The sequence below is a fragment of the Aedes albopictus genome, chromosome 3, assembly GCF_035046485.1.
Source record: "Aedes albopictus strain Foshan chromosome 3, AalbF5, whole genome shotgun sequence".
NCBI classification, from domain to species: Eukaryota; Metazoa; Arthropoda; class Insecta; order Diptera; family Culicidae; genus Aedes; species Aedes albopictus.
The window spans coordinates 263228603-263255419 of NC_085138.1; the positions used below are offsets into that span (position 1 = coordinate 263228603).

At 36.5% G+C, this 26817-nt stretch overlaps 1 protein-coding gene across 1 annotated transcript in view; it reads left to right on the forward strand.

Moving 5' to 3' along the window:
* Positions 1-1115: 1115 nt before the first annotated feature.
* LOC109422442 (uncharacterized) overlaps positions 1116-26817 on the forward strand; it is an 82625-nt gene continuing 56923 nt past the window's right edge. Inside the window, exon 1 of the mRNA XM_062860550.1 lies at positions 1116-1533. The gene's annotated coding sequence lies outside the window, so the exon portion shown is untranslated. The remainder of the gene's footprint in view (positions 1534-26817) is intronic.

Below are 26817 nucleotides of genomic sequence, written 5' to 3' on the forward strand. Positions count from 1 at the left end.
CCGTACACTTCGTAGTTGCTACCCCGTGATTGACTAGAACTAGCGGAATTGTACAAAGAACCAATAGATGGGGCTTGGGATTAGCACACCTTCTTCAATGTACACGTTCCGAGAAGTCAAATTTTAATATGTCAATAACGGCGCCGGCCACGTCCTTACGGTCAGCCGGGGAAGGGAAGGAATATTAGTTGGACAACCGTTGCTACTAATTAACAACATCTTAAAAACCCCGCCCTCATTTAGCCTCAAGTGAGACTAAAGAAGGGCACCTGATTGTCTCGGAGAAACACAAGGTCCACCGCACTATTGCTCCGGTTAGCGCAGTAAGGGCAACATACTGTGGAGGGCGCCCTAGTACTTCACAGGCTCCGTTTGCGGTTAGGTTTTTATTAGACCCCCCTAGCCATTTATTCCTAGGCACGGTAAGCATAAAACCGCATCACACCATGAATTAGGGCTCACCTGTTGGTGGACTCTTACTCTTACACCGGCGGTCGGTCCGTAGTGTTATTCTTAGCCAATTGAGACAATCGCTACCGACACTACACAGCTATCTGGGCTGATCGAGAAAAGAAGTTAATATTGATCAACTTCATACGGGCTCGAACAGCCGAGAAAATAAAATGAAGCAAAGGACTCTCACGCTGAGGAAAGTTAGAGACTTCCCTGCCCAAATAGACCCGCACCATACTAGAAGAAAAAAACATTAAAACGTTGTCTAAAACATAGGCGTTTAAATCATACGATTCCTCTTAAATTACCCATCTTTGCAAAAAAAAAAACTCTTTTTTTTTCATTTTCGCACTTCCCCACTATGTTGCAGAGCCATATTCCGATAGGCAGTGCCAATCATCGCCAAGCACTCCTTTAGTCACACAGCATCATCTTGTCAACGGATCGTAATATTTTCCCACCGACTTGTAGTCGTCCGTCGCAAGGATGAAACAAGAATCAAGTGGAACATAAAATTCGGACTGTTTGACTCGTGCGGTGCTGTGCGAGACACTGTCGGTCCAGCCGAAAAACCGCACCGAACCGTGTGCGCTAGCTGCAGTTGCGCCCGAGGAAGGTATCGACCCCAATATCCCAAGATAGGTCTTTTATTCGCTCCTCGGATGCGCTACGGTACGGACGGTTGGTTGGGAAAGCTGCGGATGGCGCGCATATTTGGATTGTCAGTTGTTCCTATGCAGTCGTTTTTTTTCGGATCTGGTTTTGGCGGTTTTAATGGAGTTCAAACGATTTAATTGGCAATAAATTAGTGAAGAGTTGGGAGAATTGTGAGAAGAATTGCTTCAATTAAAAATGAGATTTGCAATTTTGTATAAAGTGAAGACGATAATAGTGGTTAGATAAGAGAATGATGAGTTAACGAGTTAAAAGAAGACGTGTCTAAATTTCAGAATTTATGAAAAATTAGAAGAAACATATCTGAAGTGAAGTGAAATAATTAATTAGTAATACACTTACGTGAATAAATTACGGAAGTGCTGCACGTGAAAAGAAAATTGGATACTTCTTTAATACAAAAAGGTGAGAAACTGTTCAAAAGTTGAATAACAAAATTTCTGGTTTTAGCTTTCCATAGTATTTTATTGGTTATTCATTGTTTTACAAATACCGTAGAAACGTGAAACAGTTACACTGTGCCAATTTCAATTTGAATTCAGAAATGCAGATATTCATAATACCGACGGAACACCTAAAACATCAAGCTGGATTCATGAATTACTATTTGTTTTTAGAAAAGCAGATAAATCAAAGCAGAAGGATTTCTCTAATCATTTGTAATAAATGAGTATTCTAACTTCAATTTAAACATGTTTCAACAACTTCTACATTCTACTTGGCATTTTGAAATGCCAAAAACTCACACTATTTTCAAAAACTGGGACAAGTGAGGAAGAATAGAATAATGAAATGCACTGTTGTTTGAAGCCTGTTTCTTGAGATTTGTGCGTCTGAAATTTTACAAACTTCATGAAAAGTTTTGTTATTTAATTCCACAAATATGTAAATGCAACTTTTTCAATAATATCGATCCGAAGTCGGAGAACTAGTTCATTCCAATTAAAAAATAAAATAGAAAAAATCAAAAAGTGTTATTCAAACAAAGTTGAACTCTTTTGGGTTATAAAGGAACGATTATCAATTTCGTTACGAAAAATTGCCAATTACATTTGCAACCCATTTCTCTTATGTTCCACTTTTTGTATGAGACTTCTAATATTTTTGTAAGGGTCATCATATCTTTCTGAACCCTATTCGGCCTTAAAGCGTGACATAATTATTGAACTCGAATTAAATGAAATACTCAATAGGGAGCATCCAGATTCTTACTGAGGTGCATGACTTTTTTCGACATGGTACCTTATATAAACTGTTGCGTTTTATATCTCTGTTTTTTGCAATGTTTTCCACCAAAACTTTAAAATGTTTGAGCTGATTCATTTTTTTATATGATGAAGTCAAGTTTTGCGATTCTATTATATTCTATTCTAGTGCTTGCACAGCCAGTATTGAAAGGCATTCTGAAAATATCAAAAATTCTTCTGACATTTTCTTGTCAGCATTAATATTTGCAGCATATCAGAGATGTGACACAAATATTAGAATGGCCAGGCTCACTGTACAAACTAATGGGTAGGAAGATAATTCAAAAAATTAAGGCAATCTGGTTATCCACTTATGAATAACATGATTGACAAACCTTTTTGTATTGAATGAAGGAAGAAACGGGGACAACCGTACCAACCGTTTCGTTTTAAGAGAATGGTGATGAAACATAAAATTGTTGGGAGTGGTGCTGCTAAGAAGGTTAATGCACACTCCGTCATAGTTGACCTCTCTACTTCTCCTTGGATGGGACACAGGCATTTCTCCATGTGTCCTGGCTTGATGAAGCCAAGGACAAATTTGTTAATCTTCTTTACAAACATTAGAATATGGTGGCAAAAATATCAATCTACGGAAGGCCCATTTTAATACAAGAAAAAACAAGAAATTCAGCATCAATAATATGTTTACGCTTTCCATTTGACCACTATAAAAAGTTCCATGCTATTCCAGAAGAGTGTGCTTCCCGATATCCCGATGCAGTCCGGGTATTAGCATATTATTAGTATTCAAATATTCAAAATTGACCTTTAACAACACGCTTAAAGATTTCTTTCTAATGCTTGCAACATGTTGGTTGATGGAACACTCTTAATGTGTATCATCAACGATTTCTTCTAAGGTCAAGGTACATGACAAGTTTGTAATGATTCAGAATGTTATGGGAGCTCTGTTGAGCACCGAATCCAATCCATTTCCAAATATGATGCGATTTGTTATACAGGGTGTTAGGTTCGTGAGTGCAAACTTTTTAAAGGGTGATAGAAGACCATAAATGGTGAAAAAAATTGTTCACCGCATGTGGTCAAATCTCAACCGTTACGTAGTTATTTAACTTTCCATGTTTTTGATTATTATAGCCTTATCTGACTATAACTTTAAAAAGGTCAAGCCTATCGCAGTTTTTACCCTTATTCGAAAGATTATTGAATTTTCTATCAAATGGCATCTTTGAATCGATAAGTTTAGTTAAATAACTAAGTTTTCTAAAGCAAATAGCTCAAAAGTAGTGTGTTTTAGTTTGTTTTTGTCAAGTATCTTTGAAAAATGCATAATAAATTAAAATTCTTTCTTAGGCAAAGTTGTGGCTTCTGTTCCACTCTGAAATTCGTTCTTTGACACCATACTTCTAGCTCTTATCGTTTTCTTGCAATTTTGATTTAAATGTGCGGCACAGTGCGCAGAGCTTACAAATCTATGATCTGAAATGCGATGTGTAAATCGAAATTGCAAGAAAACGATAAGAGATAGAAGTTTGATGCCAAAAATCGAATTGTAGAGTGAATCAGAGGCTTCAACTTTGCCTAAGAAAGAATTTGAAATTATTACGCATTTTTGAAAGATTATTGACAAAAACTAATTAAAACACACTTCTTTTGATCTATTTGGTCTAGAAAACTTAGTTATTTAACTAAACCCATCGATTCAAAGATGCCATTTGATAGAAAATTCAATAATAAACCGAGAGGCCCAACTTTATAAGGTCAATAACGATGCCGGCTACTTCCTTACGGTCAACCAAAGAAGAGAAGGAATATTAATTATATCTATAGTACTGGTGTATTTAAAAGTTTTTCTAACTGAACTAATTTTGTTTTTCAGAAGATAAAAAAAGTAAAAAATAAAGCCTTCATAGCTAACCGCGTTCGATAATTTTTACCGAAATCTCAACTTCTGAGCGTTCGATAACACAAGTTTACAAAATAAAACGAAAGTCGTGAACTTCTGTCAACGACCAAAATTTTTGAAGCACAATTTAGTGCTGATTTCGAAACCGACCTTCAAAAAATTTTAAGTAGAACAGTTTTTGAGTTTTAGCTCAATATCGAGTTTTGCAACTTTTAAAAAAATGTAATTTACTAAAATTCAAATATATTGCGTTATGTTCAACCAATTTTAAATATTTTTTCATAAATTAAAAGCTGAATACAATACCATTCGATCATCTGAATACAGGTTTTACGTCAGATTGATGAAATTCAAGATATTGGCGAGTTTTAGGGACGATCTTCTTAAATTTTAGCAAAATTTCCAAATTTTTTTGAAGAAATGTATTCTTTCCAATAAGAAAAAAACAACTTAAAAATTCTTTCTCGACGTTTATTTGACATATCATATGTAGGCGAGTTACAGTAAAAATTTCAGCTCAATCGGAGCATTGATTACGGAGAATGAGATGTTTGAAGTGAGCGACTTTGCTTAAAAATAGAACAAAAATCGATTTCAAATCATCAACCTTGTATGGAAAGTTGAAAAAATTTCCGCTCTACTGTAATTTTTTTTCTTTCGCGTTTTCGAACTCAGGGCATGATTCTACACCAAAAATGATCATCAGCTTACCGAGTTCAAAAATGCTGTAAACTAGTGTAATGGATTTTACCAGAATCCTGTAAAAAAAAATACAAAAAATCGGTAAAATGTTATCGTTTATCTGTCAAACTTTAACGAAGCTCGGTAAATGTTGCCAGCTTACCGTTTTTTTTTCGGTAAACAAAACTTAACGGCAGAGATTTAGGTAAAATATTACCGAAGTCGATGATTTTATCTAAGTGTGTTTGGCGATGTAAATCGGCATGATTTTTTTATGGGTAGTACAGTAGTAGATCCATTTTTTTAGAAATCTTCTGACAAACATTGCAGTTTTTTCCTTACCTAACGATATTAACGGATCAAGTAATGTTGAATGGGATAATTCGCAAATGTTCCAGAAATTCTAAGTAACGTACACCGGGGTAAATGAGACTGAAAAAAATGCTAATTTGGTTTTGTCATGCCACAAAATTGTGAATACAAATTACTTGATAATTCTCATGGTTCTAAAAGATGTTTTTGATATATTTCGTCATATTACCGGGCATTGAAATTGTTTCCTAAAAATTACATTTCATATATTATGTAGTGTGAAAAGTGTCGCGGATCTTCATTTACTCCATTTCACGGAGCAAGTGGGATCTATTCTGATTTTTTGTTCAAATAGCTTAATATAGTTGCTGCATATAAGGTAGCATAAATTATAAATATATTTTACGAATAACAATGTTTAGACATTTATGTTGGAATAGTTTTGTGATACAGTGAATAAGTTACGTAACACATAAAATAACGAAACGCTGGAAACAGATAGGGTTAATCATGAACTTATAATTAACCGTTTTCCCATTTTCCATACTTTATGGACGGTTCCTCAATACTCAGAAAAACTTATTATGCAACGTAAAACAAAAAAAAAAAGAAATTATTTAGTGGAAATTAAGAAAAATACAATACCCCATCCATTTGGGAGTGGATGCATGAACAAACTTCATGTTCAATATTAAGAACAACCATATTAACCGTCATATCACCAGCAAAAACACCCGTAGAATGCTGGCCGGGTACCCGAGTACCCACGAAATAAAAATGATCATATCTTCGTGAACTTTTCACCGATTTCTTTTTAAATTTTTGACTCATTCATTATCTATCGATATAATACTTCCCAGTCCCTTATATTCACGAGTTCTTAGATCTAGCAGTTTTTAAAATTCCTAGTCTCAACAACCATTTAGATATCGAGATTTATTTATTTATTTATTTATTTAATTCCATCTTCGACCAAATTGGTCGCACAGATTACTGTAACTGACTAACAAGTTTACACTAAATTACAGAAAAAGAAATATCAAACTATAACTTTGAACAGCACTACATATAACGAATATCACAAATAAATCACACGATGCAACTAGAAGGAATTCTTTCTACAGTTATGGCTAGTTTCCACTTGATAAGTACTGTGTAAAAGGATAGGACAAGTAATGCTCACGTAAAACTTTTGCAATCAAAATTACTCAGGCGTTCGCAGTTGATAAGTATTTCACAGCCGGAAAGATTTGCCAACAGATGGCACTGTCATGCGATGCTGTCAGTCATGTTGTTGATTTTCCGTACGGAATAATATGTCGATGTATTATTCCGTGAGTAAAAGGGACATTTCTCTTTCTTTGTGTTTCTTCTTTCGCGCCTGCGCTTTCACAGTGTGCATTAGTATTTAGCCGTGTCGCTCTATAATGTATGCTCCGTCGTCCCTCAGTATGGCTACATCTGAACACGAGATTGAAATTCTTGAGGTTGAATAATTTGCCGTTACGTAGTTTAAAAATTTATAAAGACACCCCAAAACTGAATTGTTTATAAATAGTTCGACTATTGAAAAAAGTAAATAGCATTTGAGTTTAGCTGATGAGGAGACAATGATTCTAAGAACTGTTGCATCATAATCATTTCATTTCGTTTGTTGAATAAAATGTTCTATGGTGCACTAGAACCATGAGAAGTAAAGACTGTATTCGATGAAATTTGGACACAGAAAATAATGTATAGCTTTTGATTGCGTTCACAAAATCAAATATTTTTTTGATCAGGAATAATATATAATGTGTAGCTAATACCATAACAATGACAACAAATTCAGTTTGGTATTGGCGCAGATATTGGTAATATCATAAAATAAGATTTTAGCAAATTTTTTCATCCGTTTTAAAAATTGTAAAGGCTATAATTTTGATGTAGCTCGTCAAGACGTCTGAAAATTTGACTCGAAGTTCTTAACAGAGTATCAATAAACTGGTAAAAAATCTTAAAATCGGTTCTATACGTTTTTCTTGTATTCAAAACTCAAATCGCTTCAAGGCATATTTTAGGTACATTTTAATCATTTTATTCCGTGTCATGACTGTTCCGATTTTTATTAGCATTTGAAACTGTAAAACCATTATAAAAACTGTTCTTAGCCAAATTGCTTGAAAACTTTTCAAGTTATAACTGTGTGAATGTCACGATACAAAAAAAAACAATTTTTGCTTGTTGTGACTTTGTGCCACATACGGCTATAACTTTATTATGGCTAGATCGAATTGAATGAAATTTTTACACAATATTTCTACATGTATACTTTACATACAGAAAAGTTTTAATTGAAATCGGTTCAGTATTTTTGAATTTAGAGCTATAACGGTGAAGAAGTGATATTTTTTAAAACGTTCTTTTGCTCATACTTCTCAAATGGCAAAATTCTTGTTTCAACGATATCTCCACCAATATTCAACCGATTTTGATGAAATTTGTATAGTATTAGCTTTACGTAATACACTATTCCTGGTAAAAAATTAGTCATTTACCATTTTATTATGAAATCTTTCTGAATTCCAGGAATTCGTTCCGAGATCCCTACGAGAATTGCTCTGGGATTCCCTCAGAATTTCTGCTTGGGATTTCTCCAGAAATTCCATCCTAGATCTCTCTCGAAATTTATTCAGGATTGCTCCAGGAGTTCTTTCTGGGATACCTAAGGGATTTCCCTCAGATATTATTCCAGCAATTTGTTTAGGATTTGTTCAGAACTTCCAGGAGTTCTCTCCAGGATTACTCCTGTAACTCCATACGGGATTCCTTCAGAGATTCCTTCATGGAATTCTCAAGAAATTCCTTCCGAGATTCCTCCAGAAGATTCCTATGTAATTATTCTAGAAGTTCTTTCAGGGATTCTTTCACGAGTTTTTTTTATGATTTCTTCAGAACCTTTTGGAATGTCTTCAGATTTTTATCTGGGAAGGAACTATTGAAGGAATCTCTGAAATCGCTCGTGTAGATATTCCCTGCAAAACTGCTGGAGATATTCCTTAAGAAGCTGTTGGAGGAATTTTATAAGGAACTCAAGAGCAAGTCTTGGAGTACTTCCATAAAGAATTAAAAAAAAAAACTTCTGGAGTATTTCCATTAGCAAAATTTAAGAAACTTCCAGAATGAATTCCAGAATATGCAATCTGCAAGGAATCCCAGTAGAAGTTCTTGGAGAAATCCCGGAAGGATATCCTGGATAAATTATTGGACAAATCTTAGAGGAACTCCTGGAAGAACCTTGACTTATTTTCCAGGAGTCTGGAAGTTCTGAAGAAATTCCGGAAAGAACTTTTGGAAAATTCCCGGAAGATACCCCGGATAAAATTTCTGGAGAGGTCCCTGATGTCACCCCTGGTGTAATCTTAGAAGAAAATCCTGGAGAAATACCAGTAGAAGCTATGAGAGGAACCCATAAATTTACAAAAGGAATTCTTTAAGGATTCACATGAGAAACGTCCAGAGAAAACCTAGATGAATCTCAAAAAGTTGTATCTTAGAAAGAAATCCTGGAAGAATCACTGAAAGAACTCCAGGACGAATCTAAGAATGAATTCCTATAGAAATCCTAGAAGGAGCTCCTGAAATGATCCCGGAAGGAATTCCTGCGGCAATCTCCGAATAAATATCTGAGTGAACTCCGGATAAAAAATACTTAAGAAATCCCGGATGAAATTATTGTAGAATAGTTCGAAAAAACTCCTGGTAGAATCTTAGAAAACACCTCTGGAGAAAACCCTGAAGGAACTCCTAGAAGATCCCAAAATAAAAAAAAAAACAAAATAAATAAATCCTGAATTAGAAGGAACTCACGGAGTGATTTTTTGTAGAACTTCTAATGAAAATCTCAGAGACATTTTATAAGAATCCCCTGCGAACTTCTGGTGGATTTTTCGGTGGAACATCTGGAAGAATTTCAAGAGGACTTTCTGTGAAACCCCAAAGAAAAACCTTCGTACGGAATGCCAAACGATTCTTCACAAAGAATCTTTCGTGGATCTTCTTTAAATTCCCCGTGAAGCTTTGTCCTACCTCGTATTTCATCTAAAACTCCACAAGGTAACCGTCAGAGTCCCAGCCGAATTCCTCCCACCGTAGTCCGAACTCCAATATTGCAGAATTTATAATTAGTATCCAACCATAGTTCTCGCTGTAATACCATTAAAAGTTTTTTTTTAATTTCTTTTTATTTGTGAATTTTAACTTAGGCTAATTCTTCACACACCCATTAAAAGTTCCCTCAGAATCCCAGCGTCTCTCATTAGCATTTCCCTTGGAACTCCGTTGCACGGTGTCAAAATTTCAATTATTATCGAACTTCCATGTACCTCGGATCTTTCTTCACAGAAAGTCAGCATTTTGGCTATACTTTATAATTGGAAAGTTTTAAAATATTACATCGGGGAAATTTTGTTTTATCTAAGTTTTTGGTTATTTTCCATACTAAAGTTAATTAAATAGTGATTTTAACCAAAAAACGTCCTATACAAAATATATGGGAAAAATTTCACCGATAAAATATTTTCTCGTCTTCCGATTATGAATATGTACATATATAGCCCAAATACTAACGATTTCCGAAGAAAAATCCGAGGTACATGAAAGTTCGATAATAATCGAGATTGTGACACTGTTGCGTTGAAATCTCACTATCTGGATTTTCCCCATACGCGCGCAAAACTTAAATTTAAATTTCAATCACACTTCCTGAGGAAACGAACAAAAGTCCAAATCGTAAACAACAAGGTCACGAAACGCCACACGAACAACGAAAAATTTATCTAGCAACCGCCGTATGCATTGCCCTTTTCTTCACATCCTTCTTACAGCATTGTTTCGTAAAAATGCTGGCGGTTAAACAAATGTCAAAATTACTTACGGAAAAAGGAGGAATTTTACTTGAGCGCTCTACTTGGGAACTGGAAACTTACCATAACGCAGGAAATCTAACAGCACAGACACCGAACGATGCAAATCTGCAATTGTATGTTACCAATATTGCACCGGATGTAACTACAAGTGAAGTGAAGCAGATGGTTTGCCAATCCATAGGAGCGGATGATGTTCTACACCAGGGGTTTTCAGACAATCCGGCTCGCGGTGCACTTTTTAGAAATAAATCGATCCGCGGTGCACATATTCATTATTGTGAAAAAAAAAACAAAATTCGTCAAAAAAGCTGTCGTATTTTTCATATCAATTCCAAGGTGCATACACTCGTTATTAGTTTTTCCTCCACCAATTTTGACACTGTCTTACGTTTTTTCATCACTTATCACTTATAGGGAAGTGACAGAGTTATTCGACTTGGAATAATTCTTGCTCAGAATGTTTCTGGAAACTTTCAGACAAGATCTTTATAAATGCTTTATGAAATCTTGGGCCGAATTAGTGGTGTTTTGTTTTTAAGAACCTCGGAGAAGTCCTTCCAAGACTATTGCAGTAGCGCCTCGTAACCTGCCTTTTCACCTCTCCAACGGAAACCTAAAACTGGAATTTTCGGGAATTCAGGATCAGAATTAAATTGAAAATAAACGGAAACGATAATTCTCGTGATTTCCTACGAATTACGAGCTATTTGATGACAAAATTCAAGAATTTACGTTCGTTGGACAGATAGGTTTGAGGTTAGGGAACCGCCACTAGAAAAAATTTAATAGACATTTTCCAAGACTTTAACTGAATTTCTGAAAAATTTCTAGTAAAACACTAGGCAGCTTTATTTTTAGAACTTTGGCATATATTGACAATGTTTTTGATAAAGGAAGTCGTTGTGTGATGTGGAGTTGTGTGTTCACCTGATTTCGAGATCAGTGATAGATTCCTTCTCTGGTATTAAGCAAAGCCACAGAAATATTAGTGAGATTTTTTCTGAGATTTTTTTAGCGCCTTCATTGAAGATACATTGCAGATGCCTTGGAGGGTAGGTACTTGTGAATATCCATTACGAGTTCTTGAAAAAAAAAAGATATTTATTAGAAGAGTTTGGTAGACTTGTTCCATGATTCTTCGCGAATATCTGAGACGTTTTTTGCTGGATAAAAGGTTAACTGGCCGGCTGGAATGATGGAAATTTTACTGTCAAACCCTTGGAGCACCTTACAATAGTTGAGTTGCTCTAATTAAGTCGAATTATTTTCATGAAATAGGTAATGAATTTAAAATTATACTTAAATATGCAAGACTTTTCAGAAGTGCTGCGGTGCACTTGTCAAAGCTTCGCGGTGCACCAAGTGCACCGCGGTGCACGATCTGAAAACCGCTGTTCTACACGTTAAATGTTTGGTACCTTCGTGGAGGGACGTTTCAACGCTCAACTTTATATCATTCAAGGTCACCGTTGATGCGCGATTTCGTGATTCTGCCTTCACGAATTCAAATTGGCCAAATGGAGTACGCAGTATGGCGCCCTTCATCTCATACATTCTAATGGTAAGTTTCCAGTTCCCAAGTAGAGCGCTCAAGTAAAATTCCTCCTTTTTCCGTAAGTAATTTTGACATTTGTTTAACCGCCAGCATTTTTACGAAACAATACTGTAAGAAGGATGTGAAGAAAAGGGCAATGCATACGGCGGTTGCTAGATAAATTTTTCGTTGTTCGTGTGGCGTTTCGTGACCTTGTTGTTTACGATTTGGACTTTTGTTCGTTTCCTCAGGAAGTGTGATTGAAATTTAAATTTAAGTTTTGCGCGCGTATGGGGAAAATCCAGATAGTGAGATTTCAACGCAACAGTGTCACAATCTCGATTATTATTGAACTTTCATGTACCTCGGATTTTTCTTCGGAAATCGTTAGTATTTGGGCTATATATGTACATATTCATAATCGGAAGACGAGAAAATATTTTATCGGTGAAATTTTTCCCATATATTTTGTATAGGACGTTTTTTGGTTAAAATCACTATTTAATTAACTTTAGTATGGAAAATAACCAAAAACTTAGATAAAACAAAATTTCCCCGATGTAATATTTTAAAACTTTCCAATTATAAAGTATAGCCAAAATGCTGACTTTCTGTGAAGAAAGATCCGAGGTACATGGAAGTTCGATAATAATTGAAATTTTGACACCGTGCAACGGAGTTCCAAGGGAAATGCTAATGAGAGACGCTGGGATTCTGAGGGAACTTTTAATGGGTGTGTGAAGAATTAGCCTAAGTTAAAATTCACAAATAAAAAGAAATTAAAAAAAAACTTTTAATGGTATTACAGCGAGAACTATGGTTGGATACTAATTATAAATTCTGCAATATTGGAGTTCGGACTACGGTGGGAGGAATTCGGCTGGGACTCTGACGGTTACCTTGTGGAGTTTTAGATGAAATACGAGGTAGGACAAAGCTTCACGGGGAATTTAAAGAAGATCCACGAAAGATTCTTTGTGAAGAATCTTTTGGCATTCCGTACGAAGGTTTTTCTTTGGGGTTTCACAGAAAGTCCTCTTGAAATTCTTCCAGATGTTCCACCGAAAAATCCACCAGAAGTTCGCAGGGGATTCTTATAAAATGTCTCTGAGATTTTCATTAGAAGTTCTACAAAAAATCACTCCGTGAGTTCCTTCTAATTCAGGATTTATTTATTTTGTTTTTTTTTTATTTTGGGATCTTCTAGGAGTTCCTTCAGGGTTTTCTCCAGAGGTGTTTTCTAAGATTCTACCAGGAGTTTTTTCGAACTATTCTACAATAATTTCATCCGGGATTTCTTAAGTATTTTTTATCCGGAGTTCACTCAGATATTTATTCGGAGATTGCCGCAGGAATTCCTTCCGGGATCATTTCAGGAGCTCCTTCTAGGATTTCTATAGGAATTCATTCTTAGATTCGTCCTGGAGTTCTTTCAGTGATTCTTCCAGGATTTCTTTCTAAGATACAACTTTTTGAGATTCATCTAGGTTTTCTCTGGACGTTTCTCATGTGAATCCTTAAAGAATTCCTTTTGTAAATTTATGGGTTCCTCTCATAGCTTCTACTGGTATTTCTCCAGGATTTTCTTCTAAGATTACACCAGGGGTGACATCAGGGACCTCTCCAGAAATTTTATCCGGGGTATCTTCCGGGAATTTTCCAAAAGTTCTTTCCGGAATTTCTTCAGAACTTCCAGACTCCTGGAAAATAAGTCAAGGTTCTTCCAGGAGTTCCTCTAAGATTTGTCCAATAATTTATCCAGGATATCCTTCCGGGATTCCTCCAAGAACTTCTACTGGGATTCCTTGCAGATTGCATATTCTGGAATTCATTCTGGAAGTTTCTTAAATTTTGCTAATGGAAATACTCCAGAAGTTTTTTTTTTAATTCTTTATGGAAGTACTCCAAGACTTGCTCTTGAGTTCCTTATAAAATTCCTCCAACAGCTTCTTAAGGAATATCTCCAGCAGTTTTGCAGGGAATATCTACACGAGCGATTTCAGAGATTCCTTCAATAGTTCCTTCCCAGATAAAAATCTGAAGACATTCCAAAAGGTTCTGAAGAAATCATAAAAAAAACTCGTGAAAGAATCCCTGAAAGAACTTCTAGAATAATTTCATGGGAATCTTCTGGAGGAATCTCGGAAGGAATTTCTTGAGAATTCCATGAAGGAATCTCTGAAGGAATCCCGTATGGAGTTACAGGAGTAATCCTGGAGAGAACTCCTGGAAGTTCTGAACAAATCCTAAACAAATTGCTGGAATAATATCTGAGAGAAATCCCTTAGGTATCCCAGAAAGAACTCCTGGAGCAATCCTGAATAAATTTCGAGAGAGATCTAGGATGGAATTTCTGGAGAAATCCCAAGCAGAAATTCTGAGGGAATCCCAGAGCAATTCTCGTAGGGATCTCGGAACGAATTCCTGGAATTCAGAAAGATTTCATAATAAAATGGTAAATGACTAATTTTTTACCAGGAATAGTGTATTACGTAAAGCTAATACTATACAAATTTCATCAAAATCGGTTGAATATTGGTGGAGATATCGTTGAAACAAGAATTTTGCCATTTGAGAAGTATGAGCAAACGAACGTTTTAAAAAATATCACTTCTTCACCGTTATAGCTCTAAATTCAAAAATACTGAACCGATTTCAATTAAAACTTTTCTGTATGTAAAGTATACATGTAGAAATATTGTGTAAAAATTTCATTCAATTCGATCTAGCCATAATAAAGTTATAGCCGTATGTGGCACAAAGTCACAACAAGCAAAAATTGTTTTTTTTTGTATCGTGACATTCACACAGTTATAACTTGAAAAGTTTTCAAGCAATTTGGCTAAGAACAGTTTTTATAATGGTTTTACAGTTTCAAATGCTAATAAAAATCGGAACCGTCATGACACGGAATAAAATGATTAAAATGTACCTAAAATATGCCTTGAAGCGATTTGAGTTTTGAATACTAGAAAAACGTATAGAACCGATTTTAAGATTTTTTACCAGTTTATTGATACTCTGTTAAGAACTTCGAGTCAAATTTTCAGACGTCTTGACGAGCTACATCAAAATTATAGCCTTTACAATTTTTAAAACGGATGAAAAAATTTGCTAAAATCTTATTTTATGATATTACCAATATCTGCGCCAATACCAAACTGAATTTGTTGTCATTGTTATGGTATTAGCTACACATTATATATTATTCCTGATCAAAAAAATATTTGATTTTGTGAACGCAATCAAAAGCTATACATTATTTTCTGTGTCCAAATTTCATCGAATACAGTCTTTACTTCTCATGGTTCTAGTGCACCATAGAACATTTTATTCAACAAACGAAATGAAATGATTATGATGCAACAGTTCTTAGAATCATTGTCTCCTCATCAGCTAAACTCAAATGCTATTTACTTTTTTCAATAGTCGAACTATTTATAAACAATTCAGTTTTGGGGTGTCTTTATAAATTTTTAAATTACGTAACGGCAAATTATTCAACCTCAAGAATTTCAATCTCGTGTTCAGATGTAGCCATACTGAGGGACGACGGAGCATACATTATAGAGCGACACGGCTAAATACTAATGCACACTGTGAAAGCGCAGGCGCGAAAGAAGAAACACAAAGAAAGAGAAATGTCCCTTTTACTCACGGAATAATACATCGACATATTATTCCGTACGGAAAATCAACAACATGACTGACAGCATCGCATGACAGTGCCATCTGTTGGCAAATCTTTCCGGCTGTGAAATACTTATCAACTGCGAACGCCTGAGTAATTTTGATTGCAAAAGTTTTACGTGAGCATTACTTGTCCTATCCTTTTACACAGTACTTATCAAGTGGAAACTAGCCATTAATATCGAAAAGGGTACTCGGGTACCCTACCGGCCACATTACGGTTAAACATTTTTTTAAACCAAAATAGTACAATACTTTGAATAAAAATGTGAAGAAAACACGTTAATGTACGTATCTATCAGAAAACCGGTTCTAATTATGTAAATCGAGTTTAACGATTACCAGTTTTTACATTAGTCGCAATATATCTCAAAACTGAAACTAGAGGATGTATAGAACTACAATTGAATTTAATTATAAGCAAAAACATTGACTCTCTTTATTTAATTATTATTTTTGAAACGCTATAACACATACACATTTTTGATATTCAACGATTTGTGACAGTGTTGCCAGTTTTTCAATTATAGGTCTATGGAATAAAATGGATAAAAAAACAATTGAATTGTGAAATATATCTGTTGAGATCATCGTTTTAAAGACAATTTATCTATTTAGCTATTCCATAGAAAATCGGTATACACCGAAGTTTTTTTTAACGCGGTCCATCCTTTAAAAATGCGTCATTTCAAAAACTGTCATAAAAAACAACGTTCTTTAAAAAAAGCGCACATCTGCCGTGACTTGACGCTTTTTTAACGACGTTTAAAAAAAAACGCGGTTTTTACGACAGTTTTTTTTTTAATAACGCGGTTTTTTGCGACGTTTTTTGAAATAACGAGGTTTTTACGCGGTACCATTACCGTCGTAAAAAAAAACTTCAGTGTAGTGTACCTCAAAAAGTCGTGACACTTGGTCATTAGGGTGGCCAATTTCAGGGCTGGTGATTAAAAGTAGAGGTTATGTTGTAAAAACAAGAAAGTTTAAAAGGAAAACTTATTCTTTTTTATTTAAAAATATCAGATTCGAAGATATGATATTTTGAAAATAACAGGTCAATTTTGATCATGCAAGACGCTATTTTAAATTTGATTATAATTTAAATCCCTGTAGAACTATGGATACTGAATACTCATATTTTTACAATTTGTATGCATCCAAAAACAATTATGCCCTTTAAATATAAATATAAATAAATATAAATATAATATGAAAACAAGAAATCTATATCATCTAAACAAAAAAAAACATAAATTTGAAATCGGGCAACTAGTTCCAGTCATCGAACATAATTAGACCCATTTTATTATTTCTTCATTTTGGTGACCAATTTTCATATAGGGTGGTTCAAAAAATCAAGGTTTTCCAAAACTAAAAATTTCCAAAAAAAACATGACTTTAAGATTAGCTGACCGATTTCAAGTTTTTTTTTTGTGTGAAAGGTGGTTCAAAAAGGTGGTTCAAAAAATCAAAAAGGTGGTTCAAAAAAATCAAGGATTTTCAAAACTATAAATTTCCAAAAAAATATAAATTTTGAGATTAGTTGACCGATTTCAAGTTCAACCACTTAACCTAATTTTACAGCTTTTTTGGCCACTGGGGCACTGCGTAAGCGATACCAATTGGCAGCTGTACTTTCACTTTTGTACAGCGCCTAAATGTATTCTATTCTTATTCTACTATATCGAACTGGTGTCCTTTTACGCTGCTGTCACTTTTCTACCCTGTCCATGGTAGAATGATGAGCGCGAGGATGTTGATGTGAGGCTCTTGTTCCTTTTCCAGTCCAATTGGGGTCCATTATGAGTTTCCGTTTTACCGATATCCAAGTCCATTTGAGCTATGAGCACAGAAGAGGGTCAAGTGCCAGCCGCTCTCAGGGGGAAGAGCAACTGACGAAAAATTGCAAGTACCGGTGCTAGGATCGAACCTACATCTACTTATGAAGTGAACGTGTAGCCACTACGCTACGGGCCCCGGCTTCAAAGTTATTGCATTGTAGTTTTCAGAAAAATACGCTGAAGGAGTAAACTATTGTTTAGGTACAAAAAATATGCAAATATTTTAGTTTTTTTTTTCACTTTTTTATGGTCTTCGGACCAAAGGGTTACTATTGTTTTATATTTTTATCAGAAAAATAAGAAAAAAGATAAATGTTTTTGAGATTTGATTTTTTTTAAATAAAAGGGCAAATGTTCTTATACATGATACTTTTTGAAATATGATTAATTTTAAATCCTAGATTCCAAAAACAAAAGAAATCTATCTATATATAAAAATGAGTTTTATGTTCCTTTGAGGCAACAAAACTCAAGAACGGATGAACCGATCAACGTGAATCTTACACTGTTCGGTTAGTATTCGTGGGGGCTGTGTTAATATGTACAAAAAGTTACAAAAACCAACTAGAAAAGTAAGAAAAATGATGAAGTATTGATTTTTCATAAGCTGGGAAGGAAATCAACACGATGGAAATGAAACCAATCTAGAGTGCGGTGCTGCACAAACTCAACAGTTGTCAAACCATCATAGGCAAGACAAAGTTTGCCGGGCCAGCTAGTTAGTCATAAATTCATATCTCAAAAATTAAACGTCTGATGAACATGATGGAATGAAAAAGCAAAATATACGTATTCGACGAAAAATCGTTTTTTAGTTTTAAAATTTATTTGATAAAGCTAACTTTAATAAAGAAATAAAAAAAACGAATTGCTTGAACGATTGGTAAATATTTGGGAAACTCTGATATGTATACTGTATAGCGAGAGCGGTACTTAAGCCAGAGCATTTGACCTGAGCCAGCTCAGTTTGCGTTGAGCGCTCAACGCGGTCGCACACTCGGGCGTCCATCCTCGTTTATTCAATCCTTTCCAATGCGCCCATAATGTGTATATTTATATGCTGCGTTTTTTTTAATTTTATTTTTTTTGAGGCATTGCTTTAACCTTACATGACAATTGGCTTTTTAAGCGATGTTGAGATAATTCCATATTCTGAATCTGCACATCAAACTGAGCCGAAATCCAAATTTTCATGAATTTTGGAGCCCGGGAACCTATTTAAAAATCAATTTGAAGTTTGTATGGGAGCGATTTGTCGAATCACCCCTCGTCGCATTTTGTACTGGGTGGAGCTGTCAAACAGTTGCCCAGCTGTCAAAAGGTGATTTCAAAAAATCTATTTGAAATTGATTTTAGATACCAAAATAAAGTTCTAAAAATCTGAAAAAAATCATAGTGGCTTAGAAAAGGTGCTCTTTCGTATAAAATCAAAAAATCGATAAAATTTTCTTAATTTAAAAACCCAATTGTTTAGACAATATAATCATATCAAAATTATTAAATGTACAATTTCCATCGGTATTTCATTAAAAATTACATATTTTTTAGGCTCTTATGAAATTTGTTAGCATATTTTTTTTAGTTTTTTTAACTCTTTAAAGTGAGGGGCCCAGAATCAAAGGGGTGTAAGTGACCATTTTGTCGATTTTGAGCTGAGTATATCATGAAATTCTTCAGATTTCAAGCTTTCAGGAACTTTTTTAAGATTGTTTCTGCGATGATTGGAAAAATTACAATAAATCAGAGAAAATAGGGTTGATTTTGGTGCTCCATACATTTTGTATGGGATGATAAATTGGTCAAAAACTTTAAACCTCATTTACTCGAAAGTGGGTTTTTGTGACTTACATCCCTTTGCTTCTAACCCCCTCAAGTATAATAATGGCCTACTTTCCCATGCTGGTTCATTATGCAACCGAAATGCATAATGAAAATAAAACATCTTTTTACAACTCGTTGAATAAATAACCATTAACCTTTGAATTATCTTTGTATAATTCACAACAAATATATACCCCCTGATGTACTATTTAAACAGCTCACATGCCAATAATTTTTGGGGAAACTTTTGAATTGTTTAAAAAGAAAACAACAAATTACAAAACTCGTTGGATTTGTTCAGATTTTAACCCCAGCTTTTACATAAAGTGCGTTGTAACTTTTTGTGATACTCTTCCTATTTTATAATTTGATAGTCTTTACTTGTCAGTAAAAGTTCTAACCAATCAATAAATATATTGGCAAAGAACAAAACAAATTTTTAGTCGCAGCCGGGCATGAAATTTAGTGCAAATAAACGATCGAGACATTCGTAAATTCAACGCCTACAATTATAAACATCTTCAAAAACTTTTTCACAGTGATGTTTATGACGAATGGCATCGATGAGCGGCACGATGCAATGTCATTTCAATTACTATTCCACACGAGCATGAAAATCTTGGATGCCAATATGCCTACATGTCTTCAAATACAGTCCGGATTCGCTGGTTGGGTCACGACTGCGCCCCGATTAGCGAATCGTGTTCGTTCGTTGGGGCAACTGACAACTGATCAAAATGCTCTAGACACACGCAAGTGACGAGAAATACGTCACGGAACACTCACATACTTGCGTAATCGTTCTGTATACAGGAGCTGTGATGCGACGGCGGTCAGACGTCAAACTCGTTTTGACATCTATTTTGACATTGACAGTGCTTTTTAGTTGGGTTTTGCCCCAACCAGTGAACATTCAACCATCGAGACAGCCCATCTAACGAGCTCTCAACGAACGAATCGTCACTGTAGCAATCAGCTCGGCGCAGTCAGCTACAGCAAACGGCACAACCTGAGGAAATGGACACACCCCCTGCTTTTTCTACACTGCAGCGATTGAGTACAAGCAAACCAATATGGCTATTAATAGCTATTTCTCTATAGGTAAAAGCTGTACAAAATGCCTTATAATAAGCAACCAAGCATTGTATACTTCATATAGTGTATCATTTTGGGTCTAAGTCACTGCAGTTCACTAAAAAGAGCTATTTCGTCATTTGTTCAAAACAATGAATACAGTGCGAGAAATAAGTATAAAGACAGAGCCGTTTTCCATACAAAATAATCATGTTTAGGGATCAAAATCTCTTTTTCTAGCGATTCGATTGTTATGGAATTTTGTCGGCAACCTTAAAATAACTAGAATTTTGACTAGAAATATAAATCATCATCCATGAAAACGTTTCTGTCGACTTTTCAGATTCAAATAAATATAAAGACATTATTTCCATATAAAAATGTGTCTTTATATTTATTCGAATCTGAAAAGTCGATATAAACGTTTTCATGGATGATGATTTATATTTCTAGCCGAAATTCTAGTTATTTTGAGGTGGCAGCGAAAATTCCATAACAATCGAATCGCTAGAAAAAGAGATTTTGATCCCTAAACATGATTATTTTGTATGGAAAACGGCTCTGTCTTTATACTTATTTCTCGCACTGTATAATAATATTACAATATTATTGTAAACGGAAGCTCAATCTAACCTACCTACTGTAAATAATAATAGATGTGTATAAGAAATACAAATAGCAAGTTTTCTGGAAACTGAAACGGAAGCAGTTTTGTAACAGGTAGAATTAATAAAAAAAAAAGTAGAAATATGTTTTTTATGTAACTGGACATAAAGTTGGACACTGCCTAAAAATAACCCAAAACGATTTATTGACATAATAGAAAAGTGATTTATTGCCAGTCATGTTTCGTTCCATTTCAAACCATTTTGCCCTAGTAGTGTACAATCGAAATCGTGAATCTATCTAGGCACAACTATTACTGTTACCGCGCGCGCAAGGCCGAAACAGTCATACGATACAAACTGTTCGCGAAAGCACACAAACTTATCTGATTGATGACTAAGTGGACGGTTGTTATTCATTGATTGGTCAAAAATTAGTCGTATCATTGCTTATATGGAATGTATTCTCCAGTAGCTCAACACACGTAGGTGAAACTTTCCGATTCCAAACTGATGAATAGTCATTGCGGACGTAAACAAATGGTCACCGGGGTAGTATGTAGGTGTTTTGTCAGTCAGTGGCACGACTCGAATGACGATTGTTTTTTTCGTGCGAAATCATACGATCTACCCACCCATTCGCTCCACGCTCATTCATGTGATCGGTCGAATTCGGCGCAAACCGCAACAGCCTTCGCTTCGACGAGTGTTAGCTAGGTATTGTTGCAGTGTATCTGGTGCGTCACCGCGCACCATCATCCGATATACCTAGATATTTGTGCAATATGAGATCCTTGGCCATTCAGCTCGAAGCCATGAAGCCCGGAGGTCGCCTACACGTTGGCGAAAAATATAAACACAACGCATCGTTTTTTTTTTCTTGGAAGTATTCGTACGACAGCTCTGTTTTTCGTCGCCATCAAATCGATATGCATAAGCGTGCGTAGGTTAATTTTACACTAGATCACATCTTGTTCGAGGTGGAAGCTCAGGTAAGATAGTATCTCCTGGGCTAGGGTGGCCCACACTTATATGAAAAACAAAAATTTCGAAAAATGCCAAGTCTTACCTCCTAAATCAGTTGTTTTGGACTCCCAGAAGCTACGTTCAAAATTTGAGCAAAATCGGTTGAGCTTAAGAGGGCGCTCAAAACGCTTGAAGTTTGTATGGGAAAACTAGGCCAAATGTATGCAGAATTTTTAAGTTTTCGAATTTTGCCGCTAGGTGGCGCTGTGTGCATTCAATAATCAAACCCTTTGGTATTATTGTAGGTGACTATATGCCAAACAACTTTGTCGAAGACCGCAAAGTGATCCGACGGCTGTGAAAAAAGTTATACCCTAGGCAAAGTGAGGCAAAGTGTTGAGATTTCATTACACTAGTTTACAGCATTTTTGAACTCGGTAGGGGAGACTGAGGAGACTTGATCCCTGGGGAGACTTGTTCCCCCCATATTTGCTCGGAATCAAAAACATTTTTCTTCTAGCATAATTTTTCCAAAACTACTCCTGGACAAACGACTATGTTTTGACTACATGTGATTTCGATTGTACATTGCATTATTTTTTAACGGTTGATGGTTTGTTTTCAGTCCTTCAGAAATCTTTTAGGCGATTCCGAAAAATCTCAATAACTGTGTGAAAATTGAACCAAATCGTGTCAAAATTTCACAGCACATAGTTAAAATAAAATACTTTCAAACTTATTTATCCAAATAAAGCTGTTGTTAACATATTTCAATTAATTCAGCTTAGTATACACAACAATGGCATGGGGAGACTTGATCCCTCGAGGATTACACACACATTATACATGTGAAAAATAAAATTCTATTCGGAAGCCTCTATTTACTTGGAATTCTAGTCAATTCAACGATAAAATGTGTCAGATAATTATAACTTTAGTACAAACCAAGAAAAGGGGGATCAAGTCTCCCCATTTTGAAAATACGGCATATCCTTAAAAATTTAAGGAAATCTTACAATTTCAAACACTCCATATTCATCGAAAATACAAGAAAACTCGAAAAGAAAATGAATAGGAAGACTCTGGAATGATTTTCTCTTTAAGTAAACCATGTGCTCAAAGAGGGATCAAGTGTCACCCATTTTTGAAAAATACACCATAAGACATGCCTCCATAAAAACACAGTTTTGAAAACTTTAACAACAATTTAAAGGCCTTCTGCTGTGTATTAACTTGCAATACATGTTTACCTGCCATTTTGTACGGAAATCGAATCTAGTTTTGTGTTTTTTCTTAAAGTTTCTGGTAAATTAAGAAAAAGGGATCAAGTCTCCCCAGTCTCCCCTAAGCTGATGATCATTTTTGGTGTAGAATCATGCCCTGAGTTCAAAAACGCGAAGGAAAAAAATTACAGTAGAGCGGAATTTTTTTCGACATTCCATACAATGTTGATGATTTAAAATCGATTTTTGTTCTATTTTTAAGCAACGTCGCACACTTCACACATCTCATTCTCCGTAATCATTGCTACGATTGAACTGAATTTTTTACTGTAACTCGCCTACATATGATATGTCAAATTAACGTTGAGAAAGAATTTTTAGATTGTTTTTTTCTTATAAAAAAAATACATTTCTGAATATATTTTTGGAAATTTGGCTTAAATTTAAAGAGATCGTCCCTAAAGCTCGCCAATATCTTGAATTTCATCAATCTGACGCAAAACCTGTATTCAGATGATCGAATGGTATTGTATTCAGCTTTTAATTTATGGAAAAAGATTTGAAATTGATTGAACAAAACGCAAGATATTTGAATTTTAGTAAATTCTATATTTTTAAAAGTTGAAAAACTCGATATTGAGCTAAAACTCAAAAACTGCTCTACTTAAAATTTTTTGAAGCACGATTTCGAAATCAGTGCTAAATTGTGCTTCAAAAATGTTGGTCGTTGACAGGAGTTCACGACTTTCGTTTTATTTTGTAAACTAGTGTTATTGATATTATTCCTTTACATGTATTGGAAAAAGAACGATTAAGTTTATCCTACCACTGCCACTGCTAACTGCTGCTTCTACGTTACGAAGTTGCTCGATGTTGAGCCGCGGCGTTCGACTTCGACGCGTGGTGATAACTGTCGAAAGTTTTGAGCGCATGCATACAGCGACTAAGTAGTGATCCGAATCTATATTCGCACTGCGGTATGTGCGGACATTGGTTATATCTGAGAAGAATTTACCGTCGATTAGAACGTGGTCGATTTGGTTTTCTGTTTGATGGTCGGGTGATCTCCAAGTGGCTTTGTGGATATCTTTGCGGGGGAAGAAGGTGCTTCGGACTACCATACCACGGGAGGCTGCAAAGTTTACACATCGCTGGCCGTTATCATTCGATACGGCGTGCAGGTTGTTTCGCCCTATTACCGGTCTGTACATTTCCTCCCTTCCTACCGGCGCGTTCATGTCGCCGACAACGATTTTCACGTCACGCGGCGAGCAACCATCGTATGTTTGCTCTAACTGCGCGTAGAACGCTTCTTTCTCTTCATCGGGTCTCCCTTCGTGTGGGCAGTGGACGTTGATGATGCTGTAGTTGAAGAAACGGCCCTTAACTCTCAACATGCACATCCTTGCGTTGATCGGCTGACCCCCCGATCACACGTTGTCGCATCTTGCCCAACACTATAAATCCTGTTCCCAGTTCATTGGTGGTGCCACAGCTTTGGTAGAAGGTAGCCGCTCGATGCCCGCTTTTCCACACTTTCTGTCCAGTCCAACAAAGTTCCTGCAACGCCACGATGTCGAAGTTGCGGGGATGTAGTTCGTCGTAGATTATCCTGTCACATCCTGCGAAACCTAGTGACTTGCAATTCCATGTTCCAAGTTTCCAATCGTAGTCCTTATTTCGTCGCGTGGGTCTTTGCCGATTGTCTCTCTCTCTCTCTCTTTGGCGTAACTGGGACAAATCCTGCTTCTCAGCTTAGTGTTCTATGAGCACTTCCACAGTTATTAACTGAGAGCTTCCTCTGCCAATGACCATTTTGCATGTGTATATCGTGTGGCAGGCACGAAGATACTCTATGCCCAAGGAAGTCAAGGAAATTTCTTTTACGAAAAGATCCTGGACCGACCGGGAATCGAACCCGTCACCCTCAGCATGGTCATGCTGAATACCCGTGCGTTTACCGCCTCGGCTATATGGGCCCTGCCGATTGTATCGAGTCGTATTTTCTCCTATGTTATTCGCAATGGGGATTTTTACGGGTGGCTTATTGGGCCTACGCCAACACTTCTGTCTCGCCAGAGGGCCATCGTGCCAGTTCTGTTTAACGTCCCAACCAACACTAGGACGACCACGCTGATGGTGCTACCACCTTGGATCTAGCTGGGCGTGGTGCAGCGTTTCTTACTCAGCCGCTGGATGCCAGAACAGACGCTGTTTGAGCCGCACCTCCTTGGTGAACAGACACTCGGATCGTACCTCCTCAATCTAGCTGAAGTCAGAAGGACAACAGTGCCCAGGCTGCACTACCAGCTAAGCACACAACTCTTAGCTGGCGGTCTTTGTTATCGCTTGACCCGTGGAAGCATGAGGTAGGAACTTGTGAGGACCAGAGCTGTATTGGACGCTCTCCTTATCGACTCACCGTTTTGCAGCCCTTCCATTATAGGGTACTGGTTCTCTTATTAAGCATGTGGCTCCCATTTTCGTCCTACGTAAAACAAAGGATTGAAGCGTTGTTTGTTTTGTTTCTTATTTTTGTATTTTTTGTTAGGAGTGAGCACGCATGAAAACTAAAAGAACGGAATCAATCGGTGCCGGAATCGCTTGATTTCGAATAGGATGAATATGGGAGCGTGAGATTACTGATGGAACACATACCCTATGTCATGTAATTCAGCATGATCATGTAAATGTAAATGTATCATGTAAACCATCATAACTCTAAGTTAATATTACAAAAATTAAATTTACAAGACGTGTAAATGTGGTCATTTTTATCTGTGCACCTCTTGTACCGCATCTGAACTAGCGATTCTCCGAGTTCACACACCACCTGCTCTGTAGCTCCAAGACGATGTGGGTAGTAGCCGTTGAAATGGCATTCCAACCAAACTCATTCCTACACATCCTGTGGACGAGATTGTCCGGAGTTGTGTCCTCCCCGCATGTGGCAAGCATGTGGTCACGCATTGTGCGAAAACGCGGGCACACGAACAAAACGTGTTTCGCCGTTTTGCGGGAGAATCCGCATGACCGAAACTATGTAGATTAGATACTGTCGGAAGCAGCCATGGCCTGAAAGGATCTGTGTCAGGTGGAATGTTACTTCCCATGGTGTCTATTAATCAAACTATTTAGTCTCGGAATCAACCTATGAGTCAACCTTCCGTTGGTAGAACCATCCCACTCTACCAGTGATGACGCAGAGCGCATACACCGCAGAGCTATTGGACATTATCCGGAACAGCCACTATAGCTGTGGAGGCATAATCAACGTGACTATCCAACATAAGCTTATCGTAGATCATCACCCCCAAGTGTTTGACGGAGAGCTTCGTGGTGATAGTGCAATTGCCTACACATATCACCGCTTGCTGCACTGACAATCCGTTGTTCACATCCACTCCTCCACAACTGCGATCGACAACCTCCACAACCACATTAACCATTCCAGACCTCTAACGTAATGTCGTCAGCGAAGCAGACAATTGCCACTTGCACCGCGAACTTTAATCTCAATAACTCATCGTACCTTTTGGGACTTCTGAGGTTATGTGAAAACACTTGTGACTATTCTGACGATTCTGGAAGTAACTTCCGAGAATCTTGTACAGGTACTCGAGTATCCCCAGACACAGCAACGCATCGGTAATAGCCGTCCAACTGGCACGCGTTCCTTACATCCAGAGTCACTACTGCACAGTAGCGAATTCCCCTCCTCTTACGTTGCAGTGCTTTCTCGGTTGTCTCTGTAACCTACAAGATATCATCGGTGTGCCTCAACATTTTGTTAAGGATGATCCTTTCGAGCTTCTTCCTCACCGTGTCGATTAGGCATGTTGGTCTATATGCCGACGGGTCTCTAGGTGGTTACCCCTCCTTTTGTAATAGAACCAGGCTCTTCCGCTTACAAACGTG